General features: G+C 40.3%; 1 protein-coding gene across 1 annotated transcript in view; it reads left to right on the top strand.

Moving 5' to 3' along the window:
* The first annotated feature begins 10,577 nt into the window (after positions 1 to 10,577).
* rin1b (Ras and Rab interactor 1b) overlaps positions 10,578 to 25,615 on the top strand; it is an 84,206-nt gene continuing 69,168 nt past the window's right edge. The window contains exon 1 of the mRNA XM_047385172.1: positions 10,578 to 10,806. The gene's annotated coding sequence lies outside the window, so the exon portion shown is untranslated. The remainder of the gene's footprint in view (positions 10,807 to 25,615) is intronic.

The raw sequence follows: 25,615 nt of genomic DNA, 5'->3' as shown, positions 1-25,615 counted from the left end.
GGCCTACGGGCCGAGCGGTAGTGCGGAGTACCCGGCCTTCTTGGTGTCCCTGTCGGGGGTGCTGGATAGTGCCCCTTCCGGGGACTCCATTATTCTGCTGGGGGACTTCAACGCCCACGTGGGAAACAACAGTGACACCTGGAGAGGCGTGATCAGGAGGAATGGCCTCCCCGATCTGAATCCGAGTGGTGTTTTGTTATTGGACTTCTGTGCTAGTCACGGATTGTCCATAATGAACACCATGTTCAAACATAAGGGTGTTTATCAATGCACTTGGCACCAGGACACCCTAGGCAGGAGGCCAATGATCGACTTTGTTGTCGTATCATCAGACCTTCGGCTGCATGTTTTGGACACTCGGGTGAAGAGAGGGGCTGAGCTGTCCACTGATCACCACCTGGTGGTGAGTTGGATCCGCTGGAGGAGGAGAAAGCCGGACAGACTTGGCAGGCCCAAGCGCATAGTGAGGGTCTGCTGGGAATGCCTGGTGGAGCCCTCGGCCAGGGATGTATTCAGCTCCCACCTCCGGGAGAGCTTTGACCAGATCCCGGGGGATGTTGGAGACATAGAGTCCGAGTGGACCATGTCCTCTGCATCTATTGTCGATGCTGCTGCCCGTAGCTGCGGCCGTAAGGTCCGCGGTGCCTGTCGCGGCCTGTCCCTGAACCCGGTGGTGGACACCGGCAGTAAGGTATGCTGTCAAGCTGAAGAAGGAGTCCTATTGGCTGTGGTTGGCTTGTGGAACTCCTGAGGCGGCTGACGGGTACCTTGAGGCCAAGGGTGCTGCGACCCGGACTGTGGCAGAGGCAAAACCTCGGGCCTGGGAGGAGTTCGGTGAGGCCATGGAGAAGGACTACCGGTTGGCCTCGAAACGATTCTGGCAAACCATCCGGTGCCTCAGGAGGGTGAAGCAGTGCTTCGCCAACACTGTTTATAGTGGGGGTGGGAGGCTGCTGACCTCGACCGAGGACATTATCGGGCGGTGGAAGGAGTACTTCGAGGATCTCCTCAATCCTGCCACCACGCATTCCCTGGTGGAAACAGAGGCTGGGGACTCGGGGTTGGACTCCTTCATCACCCAGGCTGAAGTCACCGAGGTGGTTAAAAAGCTCTGTGGTGGCAAGGCTTCGGGGGTTGATAAGATCCGCCCTGAGTACCTCAAGTGTCTGGATGTTGTAGGGCTGTCATGGTTGACACGCCTCTTCAACATTGCGTGGCGGTCGGAGACAGTGCCTCTGGACTGGCAGACTGGGGTGGTGGTCCCCCTTTATAAGAAGGGGGACCGGAGGGTGTGTTCCAACTACAGGGGGATCACACTCCTCAGCCTCCCTGGTAAGGCCTACGCCAGGGTATTGGAGAGGAGAGTCCGACCGATAGTCGAACCTCGGCTTCAGGAGGAGCAGTGTGGTTTTCGTCCCGGCCGTGGAACACTGAACCAGCTCTATACCCTCTACAGGGTACTCAAGGGTTCATGGGAGTTTGCCCAACCGGTTCACATGCGTTTTGTGGACCTGGAGAAGGCATTTGACTGTGTCCCTCGTGATGCCCTGTGGGGGTTCTCCAGGAGTATGGAATCGGGGGCCCTTTATTAGGGGTTATCCGGTCCCTGTACGAGCGGAGTAGGAGTTTGGTCCGCATTGCCGGCACTAAGTCAGACCTGTTCCCGGTGCATGTTGGACTCCGGCAGGGCTGCCCTTTGTCACCGGTCCTGTTCATAACTTTTATGGACAGGATTTCTAGATGCAGCCAAGGTCCGGAGGGGGTCTGGTTTGGGGACCAGTGGATTTCGTCTCTTCTTTTTGCAGATGACGTGGTCCTGCTGGCCCCCTCTAGCCAAGACCTACAGCATGTGCTGTGGCGGTTCGCAGCCGAGTGTGAAGCGGCTGGGATGAAGATCAGCTCCTCCAAGTCAGAAGCCATGATACTCGACCGGAAAAGGGTGGCTTGTCCTCTTCAGGTTGGAGGGGAGTTCCTGCCTCAAGTGGAGGAGTTAAAGTATCTCGGGGTCTTGTTCACGAGTGAGGGAAGAATGGAGCGGGAGATCGACAGACGGATCGGTGCAGCCGCCGCAGTAATATGGGCGCTGTGCCGGTCTGTTGTGGTGAAGAGAGAGCTGAGCCGAAAAGCAAATTTACCGATCGGTCTACGTTCCTACCCTCACCTATGGCCATGAACTTTGGGTCATGACCGAAAGAACGAGATCCCGGATATAAGCGGCTGAAATTAGCTTCCTCTGTAGGGTGGCCGGGCACTCCCTTAGAGATAGGGTGAGGAGCTCAGCCATCCAGGAGGGGCTCGGAGTAGAGCCGCTGCTCCTCCACATCGAGAGGAGCCAGTTGAGGTGGCTCGGGATTCTTTACCGGATGCCTCCTGGACGCCTTCCTCGGGAGGTGTTCCAGGCAAGTCCCACCGGGAGGAGGCCCAGGGGACGGCCCAGGACACGCTGGAAGGACTATGTCTCTTGGCTGGCCTGGGAACACCTTGGGCTCCACCCGGAGGAGCTGGAAGAGCTGTCTGGGGAGAGGGATATCTGGGTGTCTCTGCTGAATCTGCTGCCCCCGCGACCCGGTCTCAGATAAGCGGATGACGACGAGTACGAGCACGAGTCTCCTATCCGTGTCTTGTCTGACCATTTTTTAATAACCTTTGAGTTTAATTTAACCGAGTACTCCACACCTGAAAGAAAATTTCATTATAGTAGATCATTATCAGGTGATGCTGTAACAACCTTTAAAGAATTTGTTCCACTTTTAATTTTCTCATTATCACAGAAAAACACAGTGGAGGGCAATAATTTTGTTTCTTTCCTTTCACAAATTGATTCTCTTGTTCATAGTGTTACTTCATCATTGCGTGGTGCATTAGACAATGCAGCCGCCTTGAAAAAGAAGGTAATCATTCATAGGAGACTGGCTACCTGGTTTAATTCAGAGCTGCGTACTTTAAAGCACAAAGTTAGAAAACTGGAGAGAAAATGGCGCTCTACACACCTAGAGGATTCCTACTTAATCTGGAAAAATAGCCTACTGTTGTATAAAAAGACACTTTACCAATCTAGAACAGCATATTTTTCATCATTAATAGAAGAGAACAAGAATAATCCTAGGTTTCTCTTTAGTACAGTTGCTAAACTTACTCAGAGTCATATCTCTGTTGAGCCATCCATTCCCTTAGCTCTCAGCAGTCATGACTTTATGGGATTCTTCTTAAGTAAAATTGATTCTATTAAAAATAAAATCTTTGACACACTCCCGAAGATGATTACTTCATCCTCAGCAAGTGAGACAACATTGGAAATAACTGCAGAACCTGATTTGTGTTTGGACTGTTTTGATCCTGTGAAGCTTCCTGAGTTATCAGAAATATTAGCTTCATCTAAACCTTCAACTTGTATTTTAGACCCAATCTCAACCAAATTATTTAAGGAAGTGTTCCCTCTGATTACCAGCCCCATTTTAGATATGATTAATCTATCCTTGGATATGTACCACAAGCTTTTGAGGTAGTTGTAATTAAACCTTTACTTAAGAAACCTTCGCTTGATTGAGATGACTTAATAAATTACAGACCTATATCCATTCTTCCATTCTTATCTAAAATTCTTGAGAAGATAGCTGCTAATCAAATGTGTGAGCATTTACACAACAATGACCTGTTTGAAGAGTTTCAGTCAGGCTTCAGAGCTCATAGCACTGAAACAGCTCTGCTGAAAGTCACTCATGATATTCTTATGGCCACACATAATGGACTTGTGTCTGTACTGGTTCTGTTAGATTTCAGTGCTGCATTTGATACAGTCGATCACAATATTCTCTTAGAAAGGCTGGAATATGCTGTAGGGATCAGGGGAAGAGCGCTAGGCTGGTTTAAATCTTATCTGTCTGATAGATTCCAGTTTGTTCATGTAAATGATAAATCATCTTTAAACTCCAGGGTTAATTGTGGAGTACCACAGGGTTCAGTACTTGGGCCAATTCTCTTCACTATATATATGTTTCCAATAGGTCAAATTATCAGGCAGCATAGGATAAATTTTCACTGTTACGCTGATGATACTCAGCTTTACTTATCCATAAATCCTGATGAGCCCAACCAGTTAGATAGACTACAAGCATGTCTTGAAGACATAAAAACTTGGATGACACTAAATGTTCTGCTTCTAAATTCAGACAAGACAGAAGTTGTCGTCTTTGGACCGGAGTCTTTGAAAAAGAAACTGCTTAGTCAATCACTTAAGCTGGATGGCATTAAATTGACCTCTGATAATAAAGTAAAACACCTTGGTGTTATTTTTGACCAGGACATGTCATTTAAATCCTATATTAAACAGGTTTATAGGATTTCCTTCTTTCATCTCCGGAACATTGCCAAAATTAGAAATATCCTATCTAGGAGTGACGCTGAAAAACTAGTCCATGCATTTGTTACTTCAAGGCTGGGCTATTGTAATTCGTTACTATCAGGGTGTCCACAAAATGCAGTTAAAATCCTTCAGCTGATTCAAAATGCTGCAGCAAGAGTTCTGATGAAAATTAAAAAGAGAGATCATATTTCTCCTATTTTAGCTTCCCTTCATTGGCTCCCTGTTAAATCCAGAATAGAATTTAAAATTCTCCTTCTCACATATAAAGCCCTTAATGATCTAGCTCCATCATACATCAGAGATCTGATTGTTCCATACGTTCCTAACAGAGCACTTCGTTCTCAGACTGCAGGTTTCCTGGTGGTTCCTAGAGTCTCTAGAAGTAGAATGGGAGGCAGATCCTTTAGTTATCAGGCTCCTCTCCTGTGGAACCAGCTCCCAGTTTTAGTGCGTGAGGCAGACACCCTGTCTACTTTTAAGGCTAGGCTTAAAACTTTCCTTTTTGATAAAGCTTATAGTTAGAGTGGCTTAGGTTATCCTGAGCTATCTCTGTAGTTATGCTGCTATAGGCGTAGGCTGCTGGAGGACATAATGACCACTTTCACCCTCTTCACTACATTCTCACACTACTCTCCAATTTTGCATTATTTGCTGTTATTTCAGCTTTTAACTTTGTTCTCTCTTTTCTCTTCCTAGAAGCTACACCTGGCCTGACTCTGTGTCTACCTGTGACACCTTTCTGGAGAGGGGCATCGTCTGAGCTTCTGCTGGCAACAACTTAATGCTCACCCTCTACCGATGATCCACAGAGCCCTGTCTTTCAGTGTTTAACCCTTTCTCTCTCCTAGACATGGCAATTGAAAGAGCTTTTACTGTAACTAATTATATGTGCTCTCTTTCAGACTCTAACCTTGAAAACTGGCTCAAAGTTTATCTGTTCTTTCTTTCTAGATGAAACGACTAAAGGAGCTACATCCATTAACATTTACTTTTCCTTCCCATAGAAAGTACTTGTTTGTGTGCTTCTTTGTTCTCTTTGTGTCTCTGCTCTGTTCTCTCTAACCCCCAGTCGGTCGTGGCAGATGGCCGCTCACACTGAGCCTGGTTCTGCTGGAGGTTTCTTCCTGTTAAAAGGGAGTTTTTCCTCTCCACTGTCGCTACATGCATGCTCAGTATGAGGGATTGTTGCAAGGTCAACGCCAGTGACTGTCTACTGTCTCTACATGCTCATCCAGGAGGAGGGAATGCTGCAAGTCTCTGACTTGATGCAATCTGCTGGGTTTCCTTAGATAGAAAAACTTTTTATCCAATTTGAATAAATAACTGAATCTGACTGCACTGTTCAATGATTAGGATTAATTAGAATGTATGAACCTGACTTTTGTGAAGTGCCTTGAGACAACATGTGTTGTGAATTGGCGCTACATAAATAAACTTAATTGAATTGAATTGATTATTCTGTTCAGATATAACAATGTCCATGCAATATCCATGCAATATCCTTTAATCTGCCCTTAGTTATTTGTTATTTATTGTTGCTTTATTTACCCAGAAATGACCCAATGAGATTTAGAATTTCATTTACACAGGTGACCTGGACAAATTTGTGATGTACAAAAAGGAAGGTTTCGTTTTCTGTATTTTAAAGCTTTCATCATAACCCAAAGTCTCCTCGTTGTGCATCTCTGATCAGATTTCAGTATTTTTAGACCCAGTTTCTTTAAAACTTCGTAATGTGCAATGATAACCTTTAATGGTCCAAATAAAACAAACAACTATACCAGCAGACGGGATTTAATCACTGTAATCTTAGTTCTATTAGAGCTACAGTAAAAATTAAAAGCATTTGACCTTTTTTCGGAGATGCTCCTAAAGCTGAAGCTCTCATTATGTGAGAAAATTATCCAAGTTCACGGTCCACTTACTCACTTCTTTTTTAATTCTGAGCTTCATCTCTCAGGCTATTTCGTCTTTTATTACAGATTCACACTTCATTTTATGGCTGGATGATTTTCTAGACTGTGTCCTGAAAAAAAGTGTGTAATCTGGTGAAACATAAAAACAACGTTATAGTAAACTTAACTTTGAGTTTTAATAGAAATAAATATAATTCGAATAAAACTTTAATATTGTAGTTGAGTGGGTTATTGAATAAATAACTAAAAATAAAATAAGATGTTTTCCTGAAAAACAAATTTAATTAAATCCTGACTCTGACCTTGAAAGACTCTGACTTTCTGGCTTTGAACACCATTTTACAGCTCTAGTGAGAGAATAACTTCTCTCCCAACACCATACTGGGAGACATGAGTAAATAAACCCAGGATTAAAGACTGGGCAGAGGAATGAATGTGGACATAAGATGCATGGCAGAGACCCAGAGAATAATGATCCATCATCAGAAGCTGAACACTCGGTCCTGGCAGACCACCAACCAAGGCTGCAATCATAATATACTCAATCGGTGTGTGAAAATAGGAGAATTATGTTAAACTATTATTTAAAAATCAGTAGAGAAATCTTGTTTTTAAGGCCAAAAGCTAATGGTTAAAATATTTTAAAGTGTAGGAGCTAAAGGATTTAGAAGCTTAACAGTAATTTTACACAAGCAGAAGCATAAAACTGTATTTTTTTCCTAGGCAAGGATGCTGAGGAAAATGTTAGCTGCAGCAATATTTTAAAACAGGACAAAAATGAAAATTATAGCTACATCTAAACCTCTACTTTTTGTGTTTAACTTCAAGCTAGTGTACAAGCATTGCAACACATCTGGCTACTACAGGTAGTTAGAAAAGTGGACATTATATCTCAGCTGAACTAGGCTTGGGTTGATTACCAGTTTTAGGGTGTGCAGAGGTTTTTAAAAACATACAGTTCAAAGTGGTTTTAAGTCCTTTTACTGGTTCATTGATTGTCTCTTTGTGCACTTAAGCAGGTCTGCCTGTATCTAACGTGAAGCATCACTGCCCACATGCTTCAGAGGACAGTTCTGAGTTAGCTTCTAAATTCAGTAAGACCAATAAATACATTGTCGTATGTAGATAGAGAACTTCCACCATTTTTGTCATTGTCTTCTTCTTCATTTCTTTGGCTGTTTGCATGTAAGATATACTGAGCTGCACTGCCTCCACCAGTGACCGGTGGTATATTTCATGTTTGTTGTGTTTTGATACGTATCCACAAGATTCCTGAAAACAGACAAAAAAAAAACCACATGAACATGGACTGAAGGCTTCATCCGTATGCATCTGGATGTTTAACGTTGAGCATTAATGGGTCTTTAATGAGATGCCAGAGAAAGTGTTGGACTGATCAAGTTCTTTCTGACTGTATGAGGGAGAACATCACTATAATTTTACCTTGCTTGCAGGAATGTGGAATACAGCTGTTTGGAAATATTTACACAAATGTGATGTGGAAGGTAAAGGAGCAGCACCCTTCGCTCTCGTCAAGGTAATGCTGTTTTAAAACTACAGTTAGCAAGTTACGTATCATAAAATGTTGGAGATCAGATTAGTTTTGTCTCATTGGTTTTGTGTCATTTTGTTTTAGCTCTGTATTTTCTTAAGGAGTCTTGTGTTTTTTTATTCTAGTTTTGCTCATGTTAACTCATGTCCCATATTGTTTTATTCATTTTCATGTTTTCCAGTGGTTATTATATACTTTTGCGGCAGTCTATTTATGAAAATTAAAATAAATACACTGTACAGGTAACAATATCAAGTAATATTTTTCCAGCAGAAATAATATGTTGCTGCTTCTCTGTTTTACATAAAAGCGGTATTATCATGTCATGCATTTTCTGTTTTACACTTTTGTTTAAACACCATGAGAAACTTTTGTACTTTTACTCAAGGTTTTCACACTGTGAGAATATCCTACTGGATCATGCCTCCTATGAACCAATGCTTTGAAAAGCATGTGGTTATTCGCAATACATTTATTACGTTCTGTTAAGTCGCAGCTATTAAGTCAGAGAATCCACCAACTAGTCTTGTGCTGCAACTACATGTATATATTGTTGTTTTGCGGCACTAGTGGTCTTTATTTTCTCATTTCTTCTACAGTAACCTGATAGGAAAGAGTTGGTGAGAGGGGGGAGACATGCAGCAAAGGTTGCCTGGGCCGGGAGTCAAACCCACAACGGGCTGCATCGTGGACTGAAGTCTCTGAATATGGGTCATGCTTTTTACCCCTGTGTCACTGCCGCGCCCCATATGTATTCATAGTTAAGCCAAAACAAAAAACCACTTATGGATAAGTGATGCTAGTTAGCATCACACCTAGTTCATGTAAGTGGAAGTGAGCACTGGGGAGAGATGCTTTGGATTTGTCTGAGAAACTCAGTAAATTCTATGAATCAGAGCTAGGTTGTGCAATACAAAATATACACAAGCTTACTGAAGTCTTTTACAACTGATATACCAGAGTATACAGCATGTGACCAAAATTATGAAAGTTCTTTCTAAATTTGGGTTTTTAAGCTTTATAGAGACACTAGACAATTAAGGAATGGAAATGAGTGATATTAGTATTAATTAGTAATACGAATAATTTGGGACCAGTTATAGAAATCATAAAATGTGTGCATTTATTTCCTTTATTCAACATTAAATCAAAGGATTACTTAGATTGTGAAAAAATATTAATAAATAATATTGAATAACATAATTAAATAATTAATTACATAAATGTAAGACTGATTTCTTATTAGATAATTTTCTAATGCTCTTCAAATTCTAACACTCTTTTCTTTTTAAAAAGGGGAAGGGGATAGCAGCCCCTGGGACTATGCATTAAGGTTGTTTTCCACCAGTTAGCTGCATTTCAAACACTGAGATGATGAAAAGCAGTGCTTGTTCAAAAATGTGTATTTTAATTCAAAATCAAATTATTCTTTGTCCAATAATAGCATTAAAACAATCAACATATTCAGTTTAGTTTTATTCTTTCAGCACCTAGTGTTGCTAATTAGCAACAAAGTTAAATTTACACTAATTGTAGGTGCAATGTTCAAATTAATAATTTCTAATTAATTTAAATTCTAATTGACAGCAAAAACACAAATTGCAGGTTCTAAATTAATAACGTTTTGGAGTTGCCCAGTCAGAGAACCGACGTAAATCTGATAAACTGTGGAGGAAGCAAAAGATTTGGGTGAACACTAGGGGGCCTTCCATCCCCAAGGTTTTTAAACACATCACCAAAGACAAATTGGCAATACCAGTGGAAACATGTAAGATGCTGGTCAGCAATGATTTTTACCCCATTGATTATTGTAAAGGGTCTAAATATTTTTTTATGTATTTTTTTTAATAAAACAGATAAAATAGTTGTTGTTTGTTTCAAATTGACACCCTTTTTACATAGTTTCCTTTAAGCAAAATGAAAAACAAAGCCGCCAAAGTCCAAAAAGAAATGTTAGAAGCACTGAAATAATCAGCGTGATCAAAACTATTTAAAATGACACTTGGTGTGTTCAGTAGCGAGTATCAGTGTAGGAAAGCATAGGAGCTATAGGTAAAAAAAAAAAAAATATTTTGTTCGTTTGTTTTGGACCCACATCTCACCCCACGACCATCAAAACAAAGCACTTCCAATTTAATCCATGCTTGCGTCGTTGCACAGTTACACTTCTGTGCTTCCTGCTCTGGCTGTGACTATAAACACAGCCTTTGGCGCCATCCAGTGGTCAAGTGGGGAATACCACATACGCTCTCACCTGTAACGTTAGGTGATGACTGTATGATGCAGTTATCCACACAAAAAATAAAAAAGCACACCGTGCGTCAAAGTTCCCTTCCGGTTTGGTGACGCGTGTGATAACAGATTGAAGTTTTAAAAAGGACTATGAAACGTCTTAATTTGGTCCAATTATCCTTTTGTTTATTATGAATAGAGCCCCACGTAAGCACACGCCCACTAAAAGAGAAGGTGCGATAATAAGGTGTTTTATTTGAAATACGCAAAAAAAAAAAAAAAAAGCATTCTTCTTTATTATATTGTACAATTTGGAATTGAAAGCTCTATATGTTTCTAGAATATTCATTTATCATAACTATCTCTGCTGTTTTTTTTATGAGCTTTCCTGCGTTTAAGTAACCGGGTAACGCCCTTTATACTGTGTGAAAAAAATGAAACATTTTGGGTGCCATAATGTAAATGGGATTGGTTTGTGTTTTTGTCAGAGTCATGGAGGCGGGAGAGAGGGCACACACACACACACACACATGCAATGTCTCTGCTGTGACTGTATCACTTCAGATGCTCAGATAGAATTAAAAATCGGCGCTCCTCCGCCTTGTCACCAGTGTTGTGCGCATTTTTTCCTCTCCCGCAGCATGGTGCTCGTACTCGGAGGCTCAGCATCGCATTTTTCTCGGACGACTTAGATAAGCCAGCAGAAAGCTCGTACACCACCTGTTCCCACCTTCAGAGACAAGGTAAGACATTTGGGAGGCAGGATTGGATTTGATGTTTTCTTTTTCGTGGAACGAAAAAAGCAAGTGCGGCTGTTTGCCCAGATTAGAAGTGAGAAAAACAAACATCCAAGATGAATTTCTGGAGAGTTGGCACACGCTGAATGCCTGCGGGCTGTACAGTGCGTGTTTTGAGGTTTTTCTTCTCGTGTTTAAGGTCCCTTTCTCTTCCCAAGTTCAAAGCGCGTTGGCGGTTGTTGTTTAACGTAGTTTCCGGTCAGCAGGGGATGTCTTCGCAAACAATGCAGCTCAGTTGGATTCATGCGTAATGACACTCCTATTATATCATTTGCCAATTAGCTAATTTACGATCTCCATCATGTGAGCCTATGATAGTCTGGGTTTCATTTAGCTCACAGCAAAGGCTTTTTGTCAGTTGACAAACAGAGAAATCTAAGGCAAGATGTAGGTGTAATTTATAAAAACAGACAACTTATCAAATCCAGCAACTATGAGAAATGTTTCCCCCTTTAGAGCTTTTAAAACTGATGCCAATTATCCACTTTTCTTTGGCCAAGCTGCACCCTCAAGAGGAAGGTCAGCCATCAATTATCCACTCAGACCTGTTATTTCAGAGGCTCATGATCACTTGTCTCCCCTCTGAGGGCACGATAAATGTAATCTCATATCAGTGGACTGTTACATAACTTTAAAACTGAAGTACCATTCTGCCTGCGTGGGAGTAGATGTGATGTTCCCACTTCCTTACTGTTGTTTTGCTTGTTAATTGAGTGAGGAGTATTAGTCTAAGCTGACTTTTTATGACTGCCGGAGCTTTTGCTGAAGCTTTTTTTAAATTTTGATGTATGTATATTAGTATGCAGATGAAGCACTGGACAGAGGAGTGGTTGCTCTGATAACGCATGCCTACCTACGTGAAGTCTGTGACTGCTGAGTTGCATGTTAATTCTGAAGGCGGCATGACCAAATGTGCATATATTTCTGTGTGTAGGGTGGTGGCCTGTGTTGTGTAGGAGAGGTGTGATTGTAGTGTCCAAGCATGACGCTCAAGAGCTGTTTGGACATAGTTCAAACCCTTTGCTGAGCAGTTATTTCCTGTGTGCTGGAAGTGTTGCCCAGGCAGACATGTAACAGTAACCCAAGACATGTTTATGTCTCCTCCCCAACCACTGCTGCAGATTGGAGCCAACAACAAGCACCACACAACAGAAGCCAAAACCAGAGTTGGTTACATTAGAACCACACACTTCTATATAATTAATTGACATTATATGTGATAGACCAATACAAAGGACATTTTGTTTTGAACATCTCACAGAGCACTGATCAATCTATCAGCTGAAAACTGGCAAACCAACCAAAACCATCTTAACTGACAGGAGAGCATTAACCAGAGAAACAGTCATGGCAGCTAACATGTTGAAGAAGGCGCTCTGGTCAGATAAGACCAACATGTAATGTTTTGACATACATGCAAAACTACATGCACCATATTTGTCTGCTCCAATGGTGAAACATAGTGATGGCAGCATGTTGTAGGGTTTATTTTTCTTCAGTAGGGACATGACAGCTGGTTAGAGTTGGTGAAGCTCAATACAGGCCATTCCTGTTAGAAGTTTTCCCTCCAGCAGAACAATGACCTCAGGCATACAAGCGGAGCTACAATGGAATGGTTTAGATCAAATAATGTTCATGCATTAAAACGGTCCAGTCAAAGTCCAAACTTAAATCCAATTTAGAATCTGTTGCAAGACATGAAAAGTTCGGTTCACAGACACTCTTCGGCCAGTCTGACTGAGCTTGAGCTGATTTGTAAAAATAATCAGGAGAAATAAATATTTTCTTAATGTGTAACACTAATAGAGAAATACCCCAACAAACCTTGCAGTTCTGCTTGCAGCGAAAGGTGATTTTAGAATGTACTCAGTGGTGTTTAATATAACCTCTGAATATACAAAATAAAATAAAAACGACAACCATGTATCATTTACCTTTCACTTCACAATTATGCACTACTTTATGTTGGTTATTCACATAAAATCCAGATTAAATGATGGGCTTCATAGCTTTTGGTTATAATTTGACAACATGTGAAAAGGTTGAAGGGCCACGAATACCTTTTCAAGGCACAAAAATCTAATATTTCATCAAACAATCTGACTGGCAACCTGTTCAGGGTGCGACGTGCTTCACACCCAATAACACCCCCCTGGATGAAAAGAAAAAAGGCAACAACATCAAAAACCTAATGATGAACTAACCCTGATCTTCCAGATGGAGAGAACTGAATATTTTCCCAGTTGTTGAGAATTTTATGCCGCTAACAACCCAATTAACAAGAAGGCACTCATGCCAAGGAAGTGCAGTCTTTATAATGATTCCTGCCAGATTTCAGAGTCCTTCCTGGATAACTGCTAAATCTCAACTATGTTAATACACTAAAAGAACAATGTAAAATCCCAATTCTTTCAAGGACGAAAGTCGAAGAAGATGATCGATATACACAGTTATAGTCATAATCGAGAGTTAGTGCAGCTGTGATTAATTATAGTTCATCATATCTGCGAAAAATGAAATAAGTAAAACCCATTGACTGCAATAACTCACAAAACGAGTTTGTGATGATTCATTCTATGTTTATATCATGTTAATATTTTAATAGACTGAAACTCATCTGTTCTCATCAAGATGTTTAAATTGGTCCAAAGACATTTTTTTATTCTATCAGGCAACCTCAATTGTAAACATAACACTGTTTATGTAAGTAATAAACAGATTTCTGCTGCAATTAGTTTAATACTTGTAGTTTAACATGTTTTTGTCTTTCCAGTTTAACTGAATGTTGTTTATCTTTCACTGTCTGCAGCCTTGTGGTTCCATTGATTTTATTGTCAGTTGAGCACAACGAGGTGTTCAAGCTGATAAAGGAGAATTGCTCTTATGCGATCACATTGCCCAGTAATAGTCTGAAGGAAGAACTGCAAATTATGTGGGAGATGTTGTTGCTTGCGTTGACAGTAAGCATGCACCTCTCAAATCAGCTCCTTGTTACCACAGATGAATTAATTTGAGACCACCGTGGTCATTACAGTGGACAACTATTCAAAAGCTTAAAGTTAAGTTCATAATAAACTTCTTCAGGATCATATGTTAGCCAGACAATGCTATCCACTATTCTATAGTTTGAGACCATAACAGGTCAAATAAAAATACTGGTAACGGCAATTAACAACTTAAGACTAATAGCTGAACATGTTTAATAATTGATTTTATGGTGACACAAAGTCCAAATAATCTTTTGCCTGTTAAAGCAGACATTTTTCATTACTAACTATATTTAACTGATGACAGTGATGGGGCCTATGGATCTCCCTCAGGAAATGAAGAAGTGGGATATACTAGATGTAGTGATGATGGAGCTGAGGATGCTGAAGCAGCTTAATATGCCTATGTAACTAAAGGTTCAAGGGAAGCCGAGGATTTGCCAAATGACAGAGCTCCAGGGCAAAAGACAGCGAATAATTAGCTTCTAGCTTTTTTTGTTTTTTCACTAAACAATAAAAAAAAAATGCTAAAACATTTGGCCACTAATTTAAACAGCAAACTGAACTTTCAGTGTTTTAGGTCAGTTAAAGGTAAGGTAAGGTAAGTTTATTTATGTAGCGCTTTTCAGTAACAAGACACTCAAAGCGCTGTACATACAATTACAATACAATCACAAAGAAAATAAACACAGATACAGATACAGAAAAACTACAATCCTTCTGAGAAATCTAAAAATCTCTGGCCAACATTACAATGATACAGATAACATTAATAATCCTTTGGGTTTTACTGGTAAGAGCTGGTTCTAAACCAATCTCTCTAAAGAGGTAATTATATCATTAAGTCCTCTATGTAGGGGAAAGCATCTTGTGCTGAGAGAGAATGATCCTTGGGTTCGCTGGTATAATGAAGTTGTAGTCCCATAATTGAAATTTAACCAAGCAATTACTGAGTTCTGACTAAGGAAGCTGAGTCACTGGTGTAAAAACAACTTTTGTTCAAATTTTTAAGAGACTAGTATTATTTTCCTTTCACTGGTAAATCTAAAAGTCTATTAAAAGGAGCTAAAAATCTATGAAAAGCAGAAGAAATGAAGAAACAAAATCCACATTTAGGTAAAAAATAAGGAGCATGGGAAAGCAACACATAAGAATGCAGGTGGGTGTTAATTGGGATAATGTGGAGCAGCTGAGGCAGAAGGTTAGCAGTGAGGCTGAGGGAGGGTGACTAATTAACAAAGAAACTATCAAACCAAGGGGAAAAGTGTAACAAAGAACACAAGAATAAACAACGAATCTAAATACAAAGGAATTAATATGGCAACACCTCATAGAACATAAACAACAGGGAAAGGATGAAAAGAGAGACAAAAAAGAAACCCAAAAGCACACACACTTAAGAATCATAACAATCATGTGGTCTGATGAAATTAAAATTGAAGTGTGAGTAAATAATGATATGTGGGAAAATTGTGGGAAAATTGAGCCAACATCTCAAGACATCAGCCAGGATGTTGAAGCTTGGGCACAAATGGGTCTTCCAAATGAACAATGATCCTAAGCATACCACAAAATGAGTTATAAATTGGTTTATGGGAAACAAAGACAAAACAAATTTTGGAATTACCATCACAAAGCCCTGCCTGGTCTCAGCCCCAGAGAAAAATTGTGAGCAGAGCTGAAAAGGTGTGTGTGAACAAGCTGGCCTAAAATCCTGACACAGTTGAACCATTTCTGTCAGGCTGACTGGGCCAAATTCCAATAAACAATTGTGAGAAGCTTGTAAAAGGATACCCAAAAGGTTTGATCCAAGTCATACAGATTACAAAACAATTCAACTAACTACTAAGGAAGTGTATGTACATTTCTGAAATTGAAGAGATTAAAAAAGGTTTCTCTAAAAAAAAAACTTTCTCTTTCATTTAACAAACAAATAATCTTAGTAATCCTAACTGACCTAAAACAGAAATATCTCAGTTCATGATGGTCACAGAGTGAAAAAACTTATCTTTACACAGAGTATGCAAATATCCTGTTTCAACTATATATGCTGCTTATAGATTAGGTCAAGAAAATGAAGGGACTTGACATGTTTCCTGCATCGCAGTGCAATAATAATACAGGCGTCTGTCCTCTTGTGGTCACTCTAACACAATCTGAAAATGGAGGATGATCTTTCAGTGTCTTTGTCAGTATTCACAGACCAGGCTGTGGAAATCACTTAAAATGACTGGTAATTAAAAACATGGTGATGGCTGCTTTTTCAAACACATTTGTCATCTAACAGCTCTTAATATCATTCCATAAAAAGCTATTTTTTATTTATTTTGCACATTTTTCAAATGGTTTGACGTTTAAAATAAAAATAAAAAATAGTAAAAGGATGCTTGGTCCTTTTTCAGTCAAGAATTTAAAACATGCTGGCAAAATGTTCTTACCTAACAGCCCTTCACAAACATTTTGTACAAGGTGATGTTCGTGTACCATTTTACTTTGAATCAGTGAGTCATCTAAAGGTCCGGCCAGATCGAAAACTCAAAATGTGGTTCGTAAAATAAAAAAGAATTTGAGAAAAACTTTTTAAACATGTTGGTCCTGCTATTTCCCAGCATTCTTTAAGGCAAGGCAAGTTTATATGAATTAATGTGCCTCTCATCATTGCTAATAACTATAACATTTATTAGCAATAATACATTTTATTATTGCTTATAAATTAAAACAATAAATTTACATTTATTGTGTTAAAAGACAACTCTAAAATTTAATTGAGGGTTGACTTATAACAAAATTGTTGTATTGTAGTATGCTACATTTCATTAAAATTTGGAAAAATGGTGGTTCTTAGTATTTGTACGTACCCCACAAAGTTCATTGTATTTTATTGGGATAATATGTGACAGACCAACTCAAAGTAGTACATGATTGTGATGTGGAAGGAAAATGATACAGCTTTTTCACTTCTTTTTCTTTTTACAAATTTTAGTAAGTGCGGTATGCATTTGCATCCAGCCCACCTGAGTCAATATTTTGTGGAACTGCCTTTCTCTGCAGTTACAGCTTTAAATAATTAGGGGTTCACTAAATCTCTACCAGCTTTGCATATCTAGAGTCTGAATTTCTTTGCCCTATCTTCTTTGTAAAATAACTTAAGCTCAGTCAGATTGGATTGAGAGAATCTATAAAGATTGCTTTTAAAATCTTTACAAAGATACACGATTGGATTTAGGTCTGGACTTTGACTGGGTCATTGTAACATGAATATTCTTTTATCTAAACCATTGTAGCTCTGGTTGTATGTTTTGGGTTATTTGTTTTGCTGGGAGGTGAACCTTCCTTAACAGGTTTTCTTCCCAGATTATCCAGTACTTAACTCCATCCATCTTCCCAACAACTCTGATCAGCTTCCCTGCCCCTCATAAAGAAAACCATCCCCTTAGCATGATGCTGCCACCAGTCTTTACTGTGGTGATGGTATGTGTAAGGTGTTGTGTAGTTTTGGTTTTCCACGACACATAGGGCCTGATCTTCAAATGCAGAACGTGTGATAATGACCCCGTGCAAATTTATGGGAGGGGGATTTATCAAACCTGAACCAGATTGTGGTTGCTGTTTTTGTATCTAGATTTAGCACGTTTGACATGCAGGTAATAGTTGGCATGCAAAAATGTCTGCTGTTTCTGTGGCCAGAAGGAGGCAAAGATAGAATGACAAAAAGAGGGAATTTTCTGTACACGGGTCAACAGATTTGCATTGTCAAAAATAAAAATAATAAAATAGATGAGAATATGAGGATTCTATGTAGGATTATCTATTGTCTGATTTGGAGCCAATAACAAACAGAAGCCATGACATCTCACCTATGATAAAACTCCTTGCAACACTTTTTTCTTCTTGCATCTGCATTGTTCCAGCGCACCATCGCTGTCGGTGAGATAATCTGCTGCTGAAGCACAAACCTGATCATACAGAGGTGCGCACATAACTGATCATGTGCCAGAGAAGCGCGCACAGCCTGTTAACTGTAATTGCTCATCATGTAACAGACCCACTGTCCTTTGATGTTGATAATATAATTAACAGGTAAGAAATTAAGACATTATAAGGCAACTTAAATCCTTCATTTGCAAACTGGATGCTAAAATAATTTTTTGGCAGGTGAAAAATCACCATTTTAAGACTATTTCACCACCTATTCCATGTGGTAAAAAAGACATTGTATGCTTTAACCTTGTCACCAGTGGTGTTCCGATCGATCGGCCACCGATCATTATCTGCCGATTTCCGTTAAAAAGTATGTAATCGACGTGTGCCGATCAGTGCTTTTCATTGCCGATTACAGAACCCGATCACATGTACCTCATACTTTGCAGTGTAGTGTAGCTCCCAATGTCCTACAAACTGCGCAAGCGCGCGGCGGCAAATCCTGAACTAACATGTCTGCTGTTTGGAGCTTTTATACGGTCTGTGAGAGTGATGTAAAGTTTGCGTCCTGCAACACATGCAATGGTAAAATACCTCGAGGGGGAAGCACGTCAAAATGCTTCAACACAACAAATTTAATACGACATTTAAAGAACAAGCACTTGGCGGAGTATGGTGAGTTTTCGAGGCTCACTGCAGAGAATGAAAAGAAGGCAACCGGAGCAGTCAGACGGCAGTTAACGCAGCCCACCATTGCCAACACTCGCTCGTATGAGCGTGGCAGTCAGAAGGCTAAGGAAATAACTCGAAAAATAATTGAATTCATCGGGCTAGATGACCAGCCTTTCTCCGTGGTGGAAGACGCTGGGTTCCGCCAACTGCTCTCACACTTGGAGCCCCGCTACGTGCTACCGGGACGTAAGTACTTCACAGATGTAGCCCTGCCCGAGCTCCACCAGACAGTGTACTCTCACGTCCAACATCTCCTTAAAGAAGGCGTCTCATCCTCTTTAAGTTTCACGAGTGATATATGGAGCTCGGACGTCAGTCCTGTGTTGATGCTAAGTTTAACAGCTCACTGGATTGATTCGGATTTTCAACTTCATAAAGCTGTTCTGCATGCCCAGGAGTTTTCTGGTTCCCATACTGCCGTAGCTTTAGCCACCACATTTGAGAAAATGTTTAAAACGTGGCATATTCCAAAAGACAAGATACACGTGATACTGAGAGATAATGCCAGAAACATGGTGAAAGCTATGATAGATGCTGGTTTACCAAGTTTGGGGTGTATGGCACACACCCTGCAGCTGGCCATCCATGAGGCAGTGCTGTCACAGCGCAGTGTAAGTGACATTATTGCCAAAGGGAGACGCATTGTGGGGCACTTCAGGCACTCCCCATTAGCGAATGCAAGACTTCAGATTGTACAGAAACAACTTGGCCAGCCCACCAAAAGACTGCAACAAGATGTCAGCACTAGGTGGAATAGCACTTATTATATGCTCCACAGTCTCCTTGAGCAAAAACGAGTATTGGGCGTTTACGTTGCTGACTTTGAGCTACCTGCAACCTTTACATCTTCTCAGTGGGAATTGATTGAAAACATGACAACACTGCTGGAACCTTTTGAAGAGCTGACTAAGGAAATATGCTCATCAACTGCATCTGCTGCAGATGTCATACCCTCTGTGATGGTTTTAAAGCGTATTCTGACCAAAGAGCCTGCAGCAGATCATGGTGTGAAGACAACTAAGGACACGTTGCTGGAAGCTGTCAACAAAAGATTTGCTGACATTTAAGAAGAGCCCCTCTACAGTTTGGCAACAGTCATAGACCCAAGGTGAGCTAATCATCATGAAAATAATGATGGATTAAAAAAAGCATTATAGAAATTATAAAAGCAGCATAGTTACATTTTTTATTCTCAACTGGCCTGAAAATTAATGTGACCCCCTCCCCTAAAGGTACAAAGATAGATTTTATTCTGAAGGACTTAAGACCAAAACACACAGACTGCTTCTTAGTCTGATGACAGAAGCCGCTCAGAGGGATCCAAACCAAGAACATGAAGCTAACAGCACAGGGGAGCCAGCAGAGAAAGTGCCACGACCAGGATCTTTGTCTTCAATATTCGGTGAGATCCTGGCAGAAGAAACCCCGCAGCAGGCTCACACCGACAGTACAACGCCATCAGAGATGATAATCTACCTCTCAGAGCCACCCATCTCTCGGAGTGCATCATCATTGGAATACTGGAAAACTAATAAGGAACATTTTCCAGACCTTGCTAAAGTAGCAAGAGCTTACCTGTCTGCACCATGCACAAGTGTGGAGAGTGAGCGCTTATTCAGTGCTGCATCCAACATTGTGGATGAACACAGGAATAGACTCATGACTGAAAAAGCTGAGATGCTTCTCTTTATTAAAATGAACCTTCCCACAATGCTTACCAATAAGTAATAGGCATTTAGCATGTAAAAATGCTGTTCAACATTTTGCCTGTTCAAAGCAAATGCACTTTAATTTCACTTGTGCTGTTTTTCTGTTTCAAGATCTTTAAGACCATGTTAATGTTGTTTGAGTAGCAAATGGGCTATTTTATTTTATATATGAAGCAACAGACCCATAGTATTGATTTGTTTAGTAAATTATAAGAAAGGTAAACATGTAGTTTTTTTTCTGACAATCCACAACAGTTTGCTCATGCACTTATGACAGTTATTTGAATGCAACCTGCACTTGCCTTTGAACAATTCCTTTTTTATTTGACATAATTTGATTAAGGCAATGTGAGATTTATTTTTACTGCATTATTCGCCAAGAGGCTTAATGACTTAACTCTGTTAAAGATTGCATTACTGATAGCAGGTTTTCAGTTGTCCTTTTCGCTAAATATTTGGTGCATTGTGCCTACAAGTTTTTTGCATTTTTTATTTTGAAAAAGTAAAAACAAATTTTTCATCTACATTAAGGTGATTCTATGGTTCCTTTTTTCCACATCATGTAGCCAGTAGCCCTTATAGCTAAATTGAAAAATTTACTGCCAATCCATGTGATCGGTGATCGGCAATGATCGGAACTCATGGGTGATCGGTATCGGAATCGGCAGCAAAAAGCCTGATCGGAGCATCCCTACTTGTCACTAAACAAAACAAAATGCATTAGTGACATTAACATTGTGTCATTGCAGAGGAATTGGAGCAGGAACAGTTTGAATGCATTGTTTAAATGTGAACATATGCCAGGGTAGGGTTTATACAGTAAAAAATGACTTCATGTCACCAAAAAACAAGTTAAACAATCAAACATGTAATCAATGGAAAATAATTAATTTGTATGTACGTAAATTCTTTGCAGGACAGTGATGTGACGTTATGTTTTAAAATTAGCAAAGGTAATGTACAGATGGCCAACTCCTACAATGAAATATTTTTTTGTTGCTAATATTGCAGTCAGGCTTAAATATTGTGGCAGTTTATGATAAACTCCAAACTCTTCAAACACATACTCTCAAAAAAAGAACACGGTAAAACCTCTAATAAATTAACTAACAGACATACAGTACAATCACCGTCCACTTTATTAGGTACACATGTCCAACTGCACGCAAATTTCTAATCAGCCAATCATGCCAATTTAGGCATGTAGACATGGTGAAGACAATGTGCTGCAGTTCAAACTGAGCATCAGAATGGGGAAGAAAGGTGATTTAAGTGACTTTGAATGTGGCATGGTTGTTGGTGCCAGACGGGCTGGTCTGAGTATTTCAGAAACTGCTGATCTACTGGGATTTTCATGCTCTACCATCTCTAGGGTTTACAGAGAATGGTCCGAAAAAGAGAAAATATCCTGTGAGCGGCAGTTCTGTGGGCGCAAACGCCTTGTTGATGCCAGAGGTCAGAGGAGAATGGCTAGACTGGTTCGAGCTGATAGAAAGGCAACAGAAACTCAAATAACCACTCGTTACAACCAATGCATGCAGAAGAGCATCTCTGAACGCACAACACATTGTACCTTGAGGCGGATGGGCTACAGCAGCAGAAGACCACACTGGGTGCCACTCCTGTCAGCTAAGAACAGGAAACTGAGGCTACAATTCACACAAGCTCACCAAAATTGGACAACAGAAGATTGGAAAAACGTTGCCTGGTCTGATGAGTCTCGATTTCTGCTGCGACATTCCAATGGTAGGGTCAGAATTTGGTGTCAACAACATGAAAGCATGGATCCATCCTGCCTTGTATCAACGGTTCAGGCTGGTGGTGGTGGTGTAATGATGTGGGGGATCTTTTCTTGGTACACTTTGGGCCCCTTAGTACCAATTGAGCATCGTTTCAACGCCACAGCCTACCTGATTTATTGTTGCTGACCATGTCCATCCCTTTATGACCACAGTGTACCCATCTTCTGATGGTTACTTCCAGCAGAATAACACGCCATGTCATAAAGCACGAATCATCTCAGACTGGTTTCTTGAACATGACAATGAGTTCACTGTACTCAAATGGCCTCCACAGTCACCAGATGTCAATCCAATAGAGCACATTTGGGATGTGGTGGAACGGGAGATTTGCATCATTGATGTTCAGCTGACAAATCTGCAGCATCTGTGTGATGCTATCATGTCAATATGGACCAAACTCTCTAAGGAATGTTTCCAGTACCTTGTTGAATCTATGCCACGAAGGATTAAGGCAGTTCTGAAGGCAAAAGTGGTCCAACCCGGTACTAGCAAGGTGTACCTAAGAAAGTGGCCAGTGATTGTATTTGTCTTTTTTATTGTTAACATTGATTGGCCAATTTCTAAGCTGCAACCGTTGCGAGTTACGTCGAGCAACACAGTTAACAAGCTGTGCGCACTCCTACGGTGCGCAGTAGCTTTGCTTGTAGGCCAAAATGTTCCGTTTTTTTTCTTATCTGATTTAAGCACTATCTTGCACAGTTTTGCTTCGTTCAGGGCTTTTTTGCAGCCAGCAAATAGGACTTATTCTGGTTCTTCCTGCTTCCTGCATAACTCTCAGATTTGCCTAACTCATTTGATGGTGTTGCCATCAGGTGATGTGAACAGGTGATTTAAAGCTGACATACTGTCTGAACAAAACAGCGATATTGATAATGGGTTCATAATTTCAATTTGTTATCTGGAAAGGAAGTATATTACATAAAGCCTGGCTGATTATGTATATTGTTAATCCGGACCTGTTGTAGGCGTAAAGCTGCCTCTTTGTTAATATTTTACAAAGCAGATTGAGTAGACTGGTATATTATGACATGGGTTTGTTTGTTATATTTCTGTCTATTTCAGGTAATACAGATATTCTTCGTAGCTTGTTTCATGCTCAGCTGGTTGACCAGAAAATAAATGTTCCCCAGGCATTAATGAGAACAGTTATAGTACAGACCAAACGTTTGGACACACCTTCTCATTCAAAGAGTTTTCTTTATTTTCATGACTATGAATATTGTAGCTTCACACTGAAGGCATCAAAACTATGAATTAACATGTGAAATTATATACTGAACAAAAAAGTGTGAAACAATTGAAAATATGTCTTATATTCTAGGTTCTTCAAAGTAGCCACCTTTTGCTTTGATTACTGCTCCACACACTCTTGGCATTCTGTTGATGAGCTTCAGGAGGTAGTCACCTGAAATGGTTTTCCAACAGTCTTGAAGGAGTTCCCAGAGATGCTGAGCACTTGTTGGCCCTTTTGCCTTCACTCTGCGGTCCAGCTCACCCCAAACCATCTCGATTGGGTTCAGGTCCGGTGACTGTGGAGGCCAGGTCATCTGGCGCAGCACCCCATCACTCTCCTTCTTGGTCAAATAGCCATTACCCAGCCTGGAGGTGCGTTTGGGGTCATTGTCCTGTTGAAAAAGAAATGATGGTCCAACTAAGCGCAAACCGGATAGAATAGCATGTCGCTGCAAGATACTGTGGTAGCCATGCTGGTTCAGTATGCCTTCAATTTTGAATAAATCCCCAACAGTGTCACCAGCAAAGCACCCTCACACCATCACACCTCCTCCTCCATGCTTCACGGTGGGAACCAGGCATGTAGAGTCCATCCGTTCACCTCTTCTGCGCTGCACAAAGACACGGTGGTTGGAACCAAAGATCTCAAACTTGGACTCATCAGACCAAAGCACAAATTTCCACTGGTCTAATGTCCATTCCTTGTGTTCTTTAGCCCAAACAAGTCTCTTCTGCTTGTTGCCTGTCCTCAGCAGTGGTTTCCTAGCAGCTATTTTACCATGAAGGCCTGATTCACACAGTCTCCTCTTAACAGTTGTTCTAGAGATGTGTCTGCTACTCGAACTCTGTGTGGCATTGACCTGTTCTCTAATCTGAGCTGCTGTTAACCTGCGATTTCTGAGGCTGGTGACTCGGATTAACTTATCGTCCGCAGCAGAGGTGATTCTTGGTCTTCCTTTCCTGGGGCGGTCCACATGTGAGCCAGTTTCTTTGTAGCGCTTGATGGTTTTTGCGACTGCACTTGGGGACACTTTCAAAGTTTTCCCAATTGTTCGGACTGATTGACCTTCATTTCTTAAAGTAATGATGGCCACTCGTTTTCTTTTATTTAGCTGCTTTTTTCTTGCCATAATACAAATTCTAACAGTCTATTCACTAGGACTATCAGCTGTGTACTGTATCCACCTCCTGCACAACACAACTGATGGTCCCAACCCCATTTATAAGGCTTAAAATCCCACTTATTAAACCTGACAGGGCACACCTGTGAAGTGAAAACCATTTCAGGTGACTACCTCTTGAAGCTCATCAACAGAATACCAAGAGTGTGTGGAGCAGTAATCAAAGCAAAAGGTGGCTATTTTGAAAAACCTAGAATATAAGACATATTTTCAGTTGTTTCACACTTTTTTGTTCAGTATATAATTCCACATGTGTTAATTCATAGTTTTGATGCCTTCAGTGTGAAGCTACAATATTCATAGTCATGAAAATAAAGAAAACTCTTTGAATGAGAAGTTGTACCCAAACTTTTGGTCTGTAGTGTAAGTGTTAAAACTTTAAAGCTGTAGAATTAAAGCACTGTACTAAAGGGTTAGGGTAAGGCAAAACATGGCCTAAAATCTTTATAGTTTTGCTGATATGCAAGTTAGTGTCTATCCTAATTAACACACACAATAAGATAAGAATGCAATATTTGTATTTTAGTAGTGTCCCTATACATGTTTGAAATGTAAGCTGATTAACAATTTGATTGATTATATGTAGCTCTCTGAAGCACCAAGTTTATTATAAAGACCTATGGCTGTTAAGGAAACTGAAGACAATGAAATAATCAGTTATGTTTTTTTAAAGACGACTTGATTGAACTTGATTAAGATCCTCTGTAATTTTCCTGATTGGGATGTAATTTGTTTCAATGTAGACCATCGGTGGACATGAAAAATAATTTATTTGGAATGAGCTGGCATATCTAAAACAAGTATCAGGACAAACAGTTGAAAGCAGATATTTACAAACTGTGTGTAAAAAGACAGCTTTTTTCCTCCTCGCTGGGTGACACTAAATCAGACATAACTCTTCCTGTTTTAGGTTAGTGAGGGTTACTAAATGATTCATATTTGATACATTTTTGAAAAATAAATGAAAGTATGTTTTAGAGACTACTGACTTTCGTAAAATTTAGAAATTACATATAGTAAGATTATCCGTGCAGAAAAACAATTTAGGTTTTTAAGTCATGACTTAAAGTTAAATGGAGGTCCACCTATGGATGTATTTTAAGGCACACCTTTGATTCCTTGCGTGACATAATGGAAAATCAAAAGGAAATCATGCAGGATATCAGTAAAAGCACTGTGGACCTCCACAA

This window comes from Girardinichthys multiradiatus, chromosome 14 (genome assembly GCF_021462225.1).
Source record: "Girardinichthys multiradiatus isolate DD_20200921_A chromosome 14, DD_fGirMul_XY1, whole genome shotgun sequence".
NCBI lineage: Eukaryota > Metazoa > Chordata > Actinopteri > Cyprinodontiformes > Goodeidae > Girardinichthys > Girardinichthys multiradiatus.
Note: the sequence above shows the minus strand (reverse complement) of the source record. Positions and strands in the feature narration are given on the sequence as shown.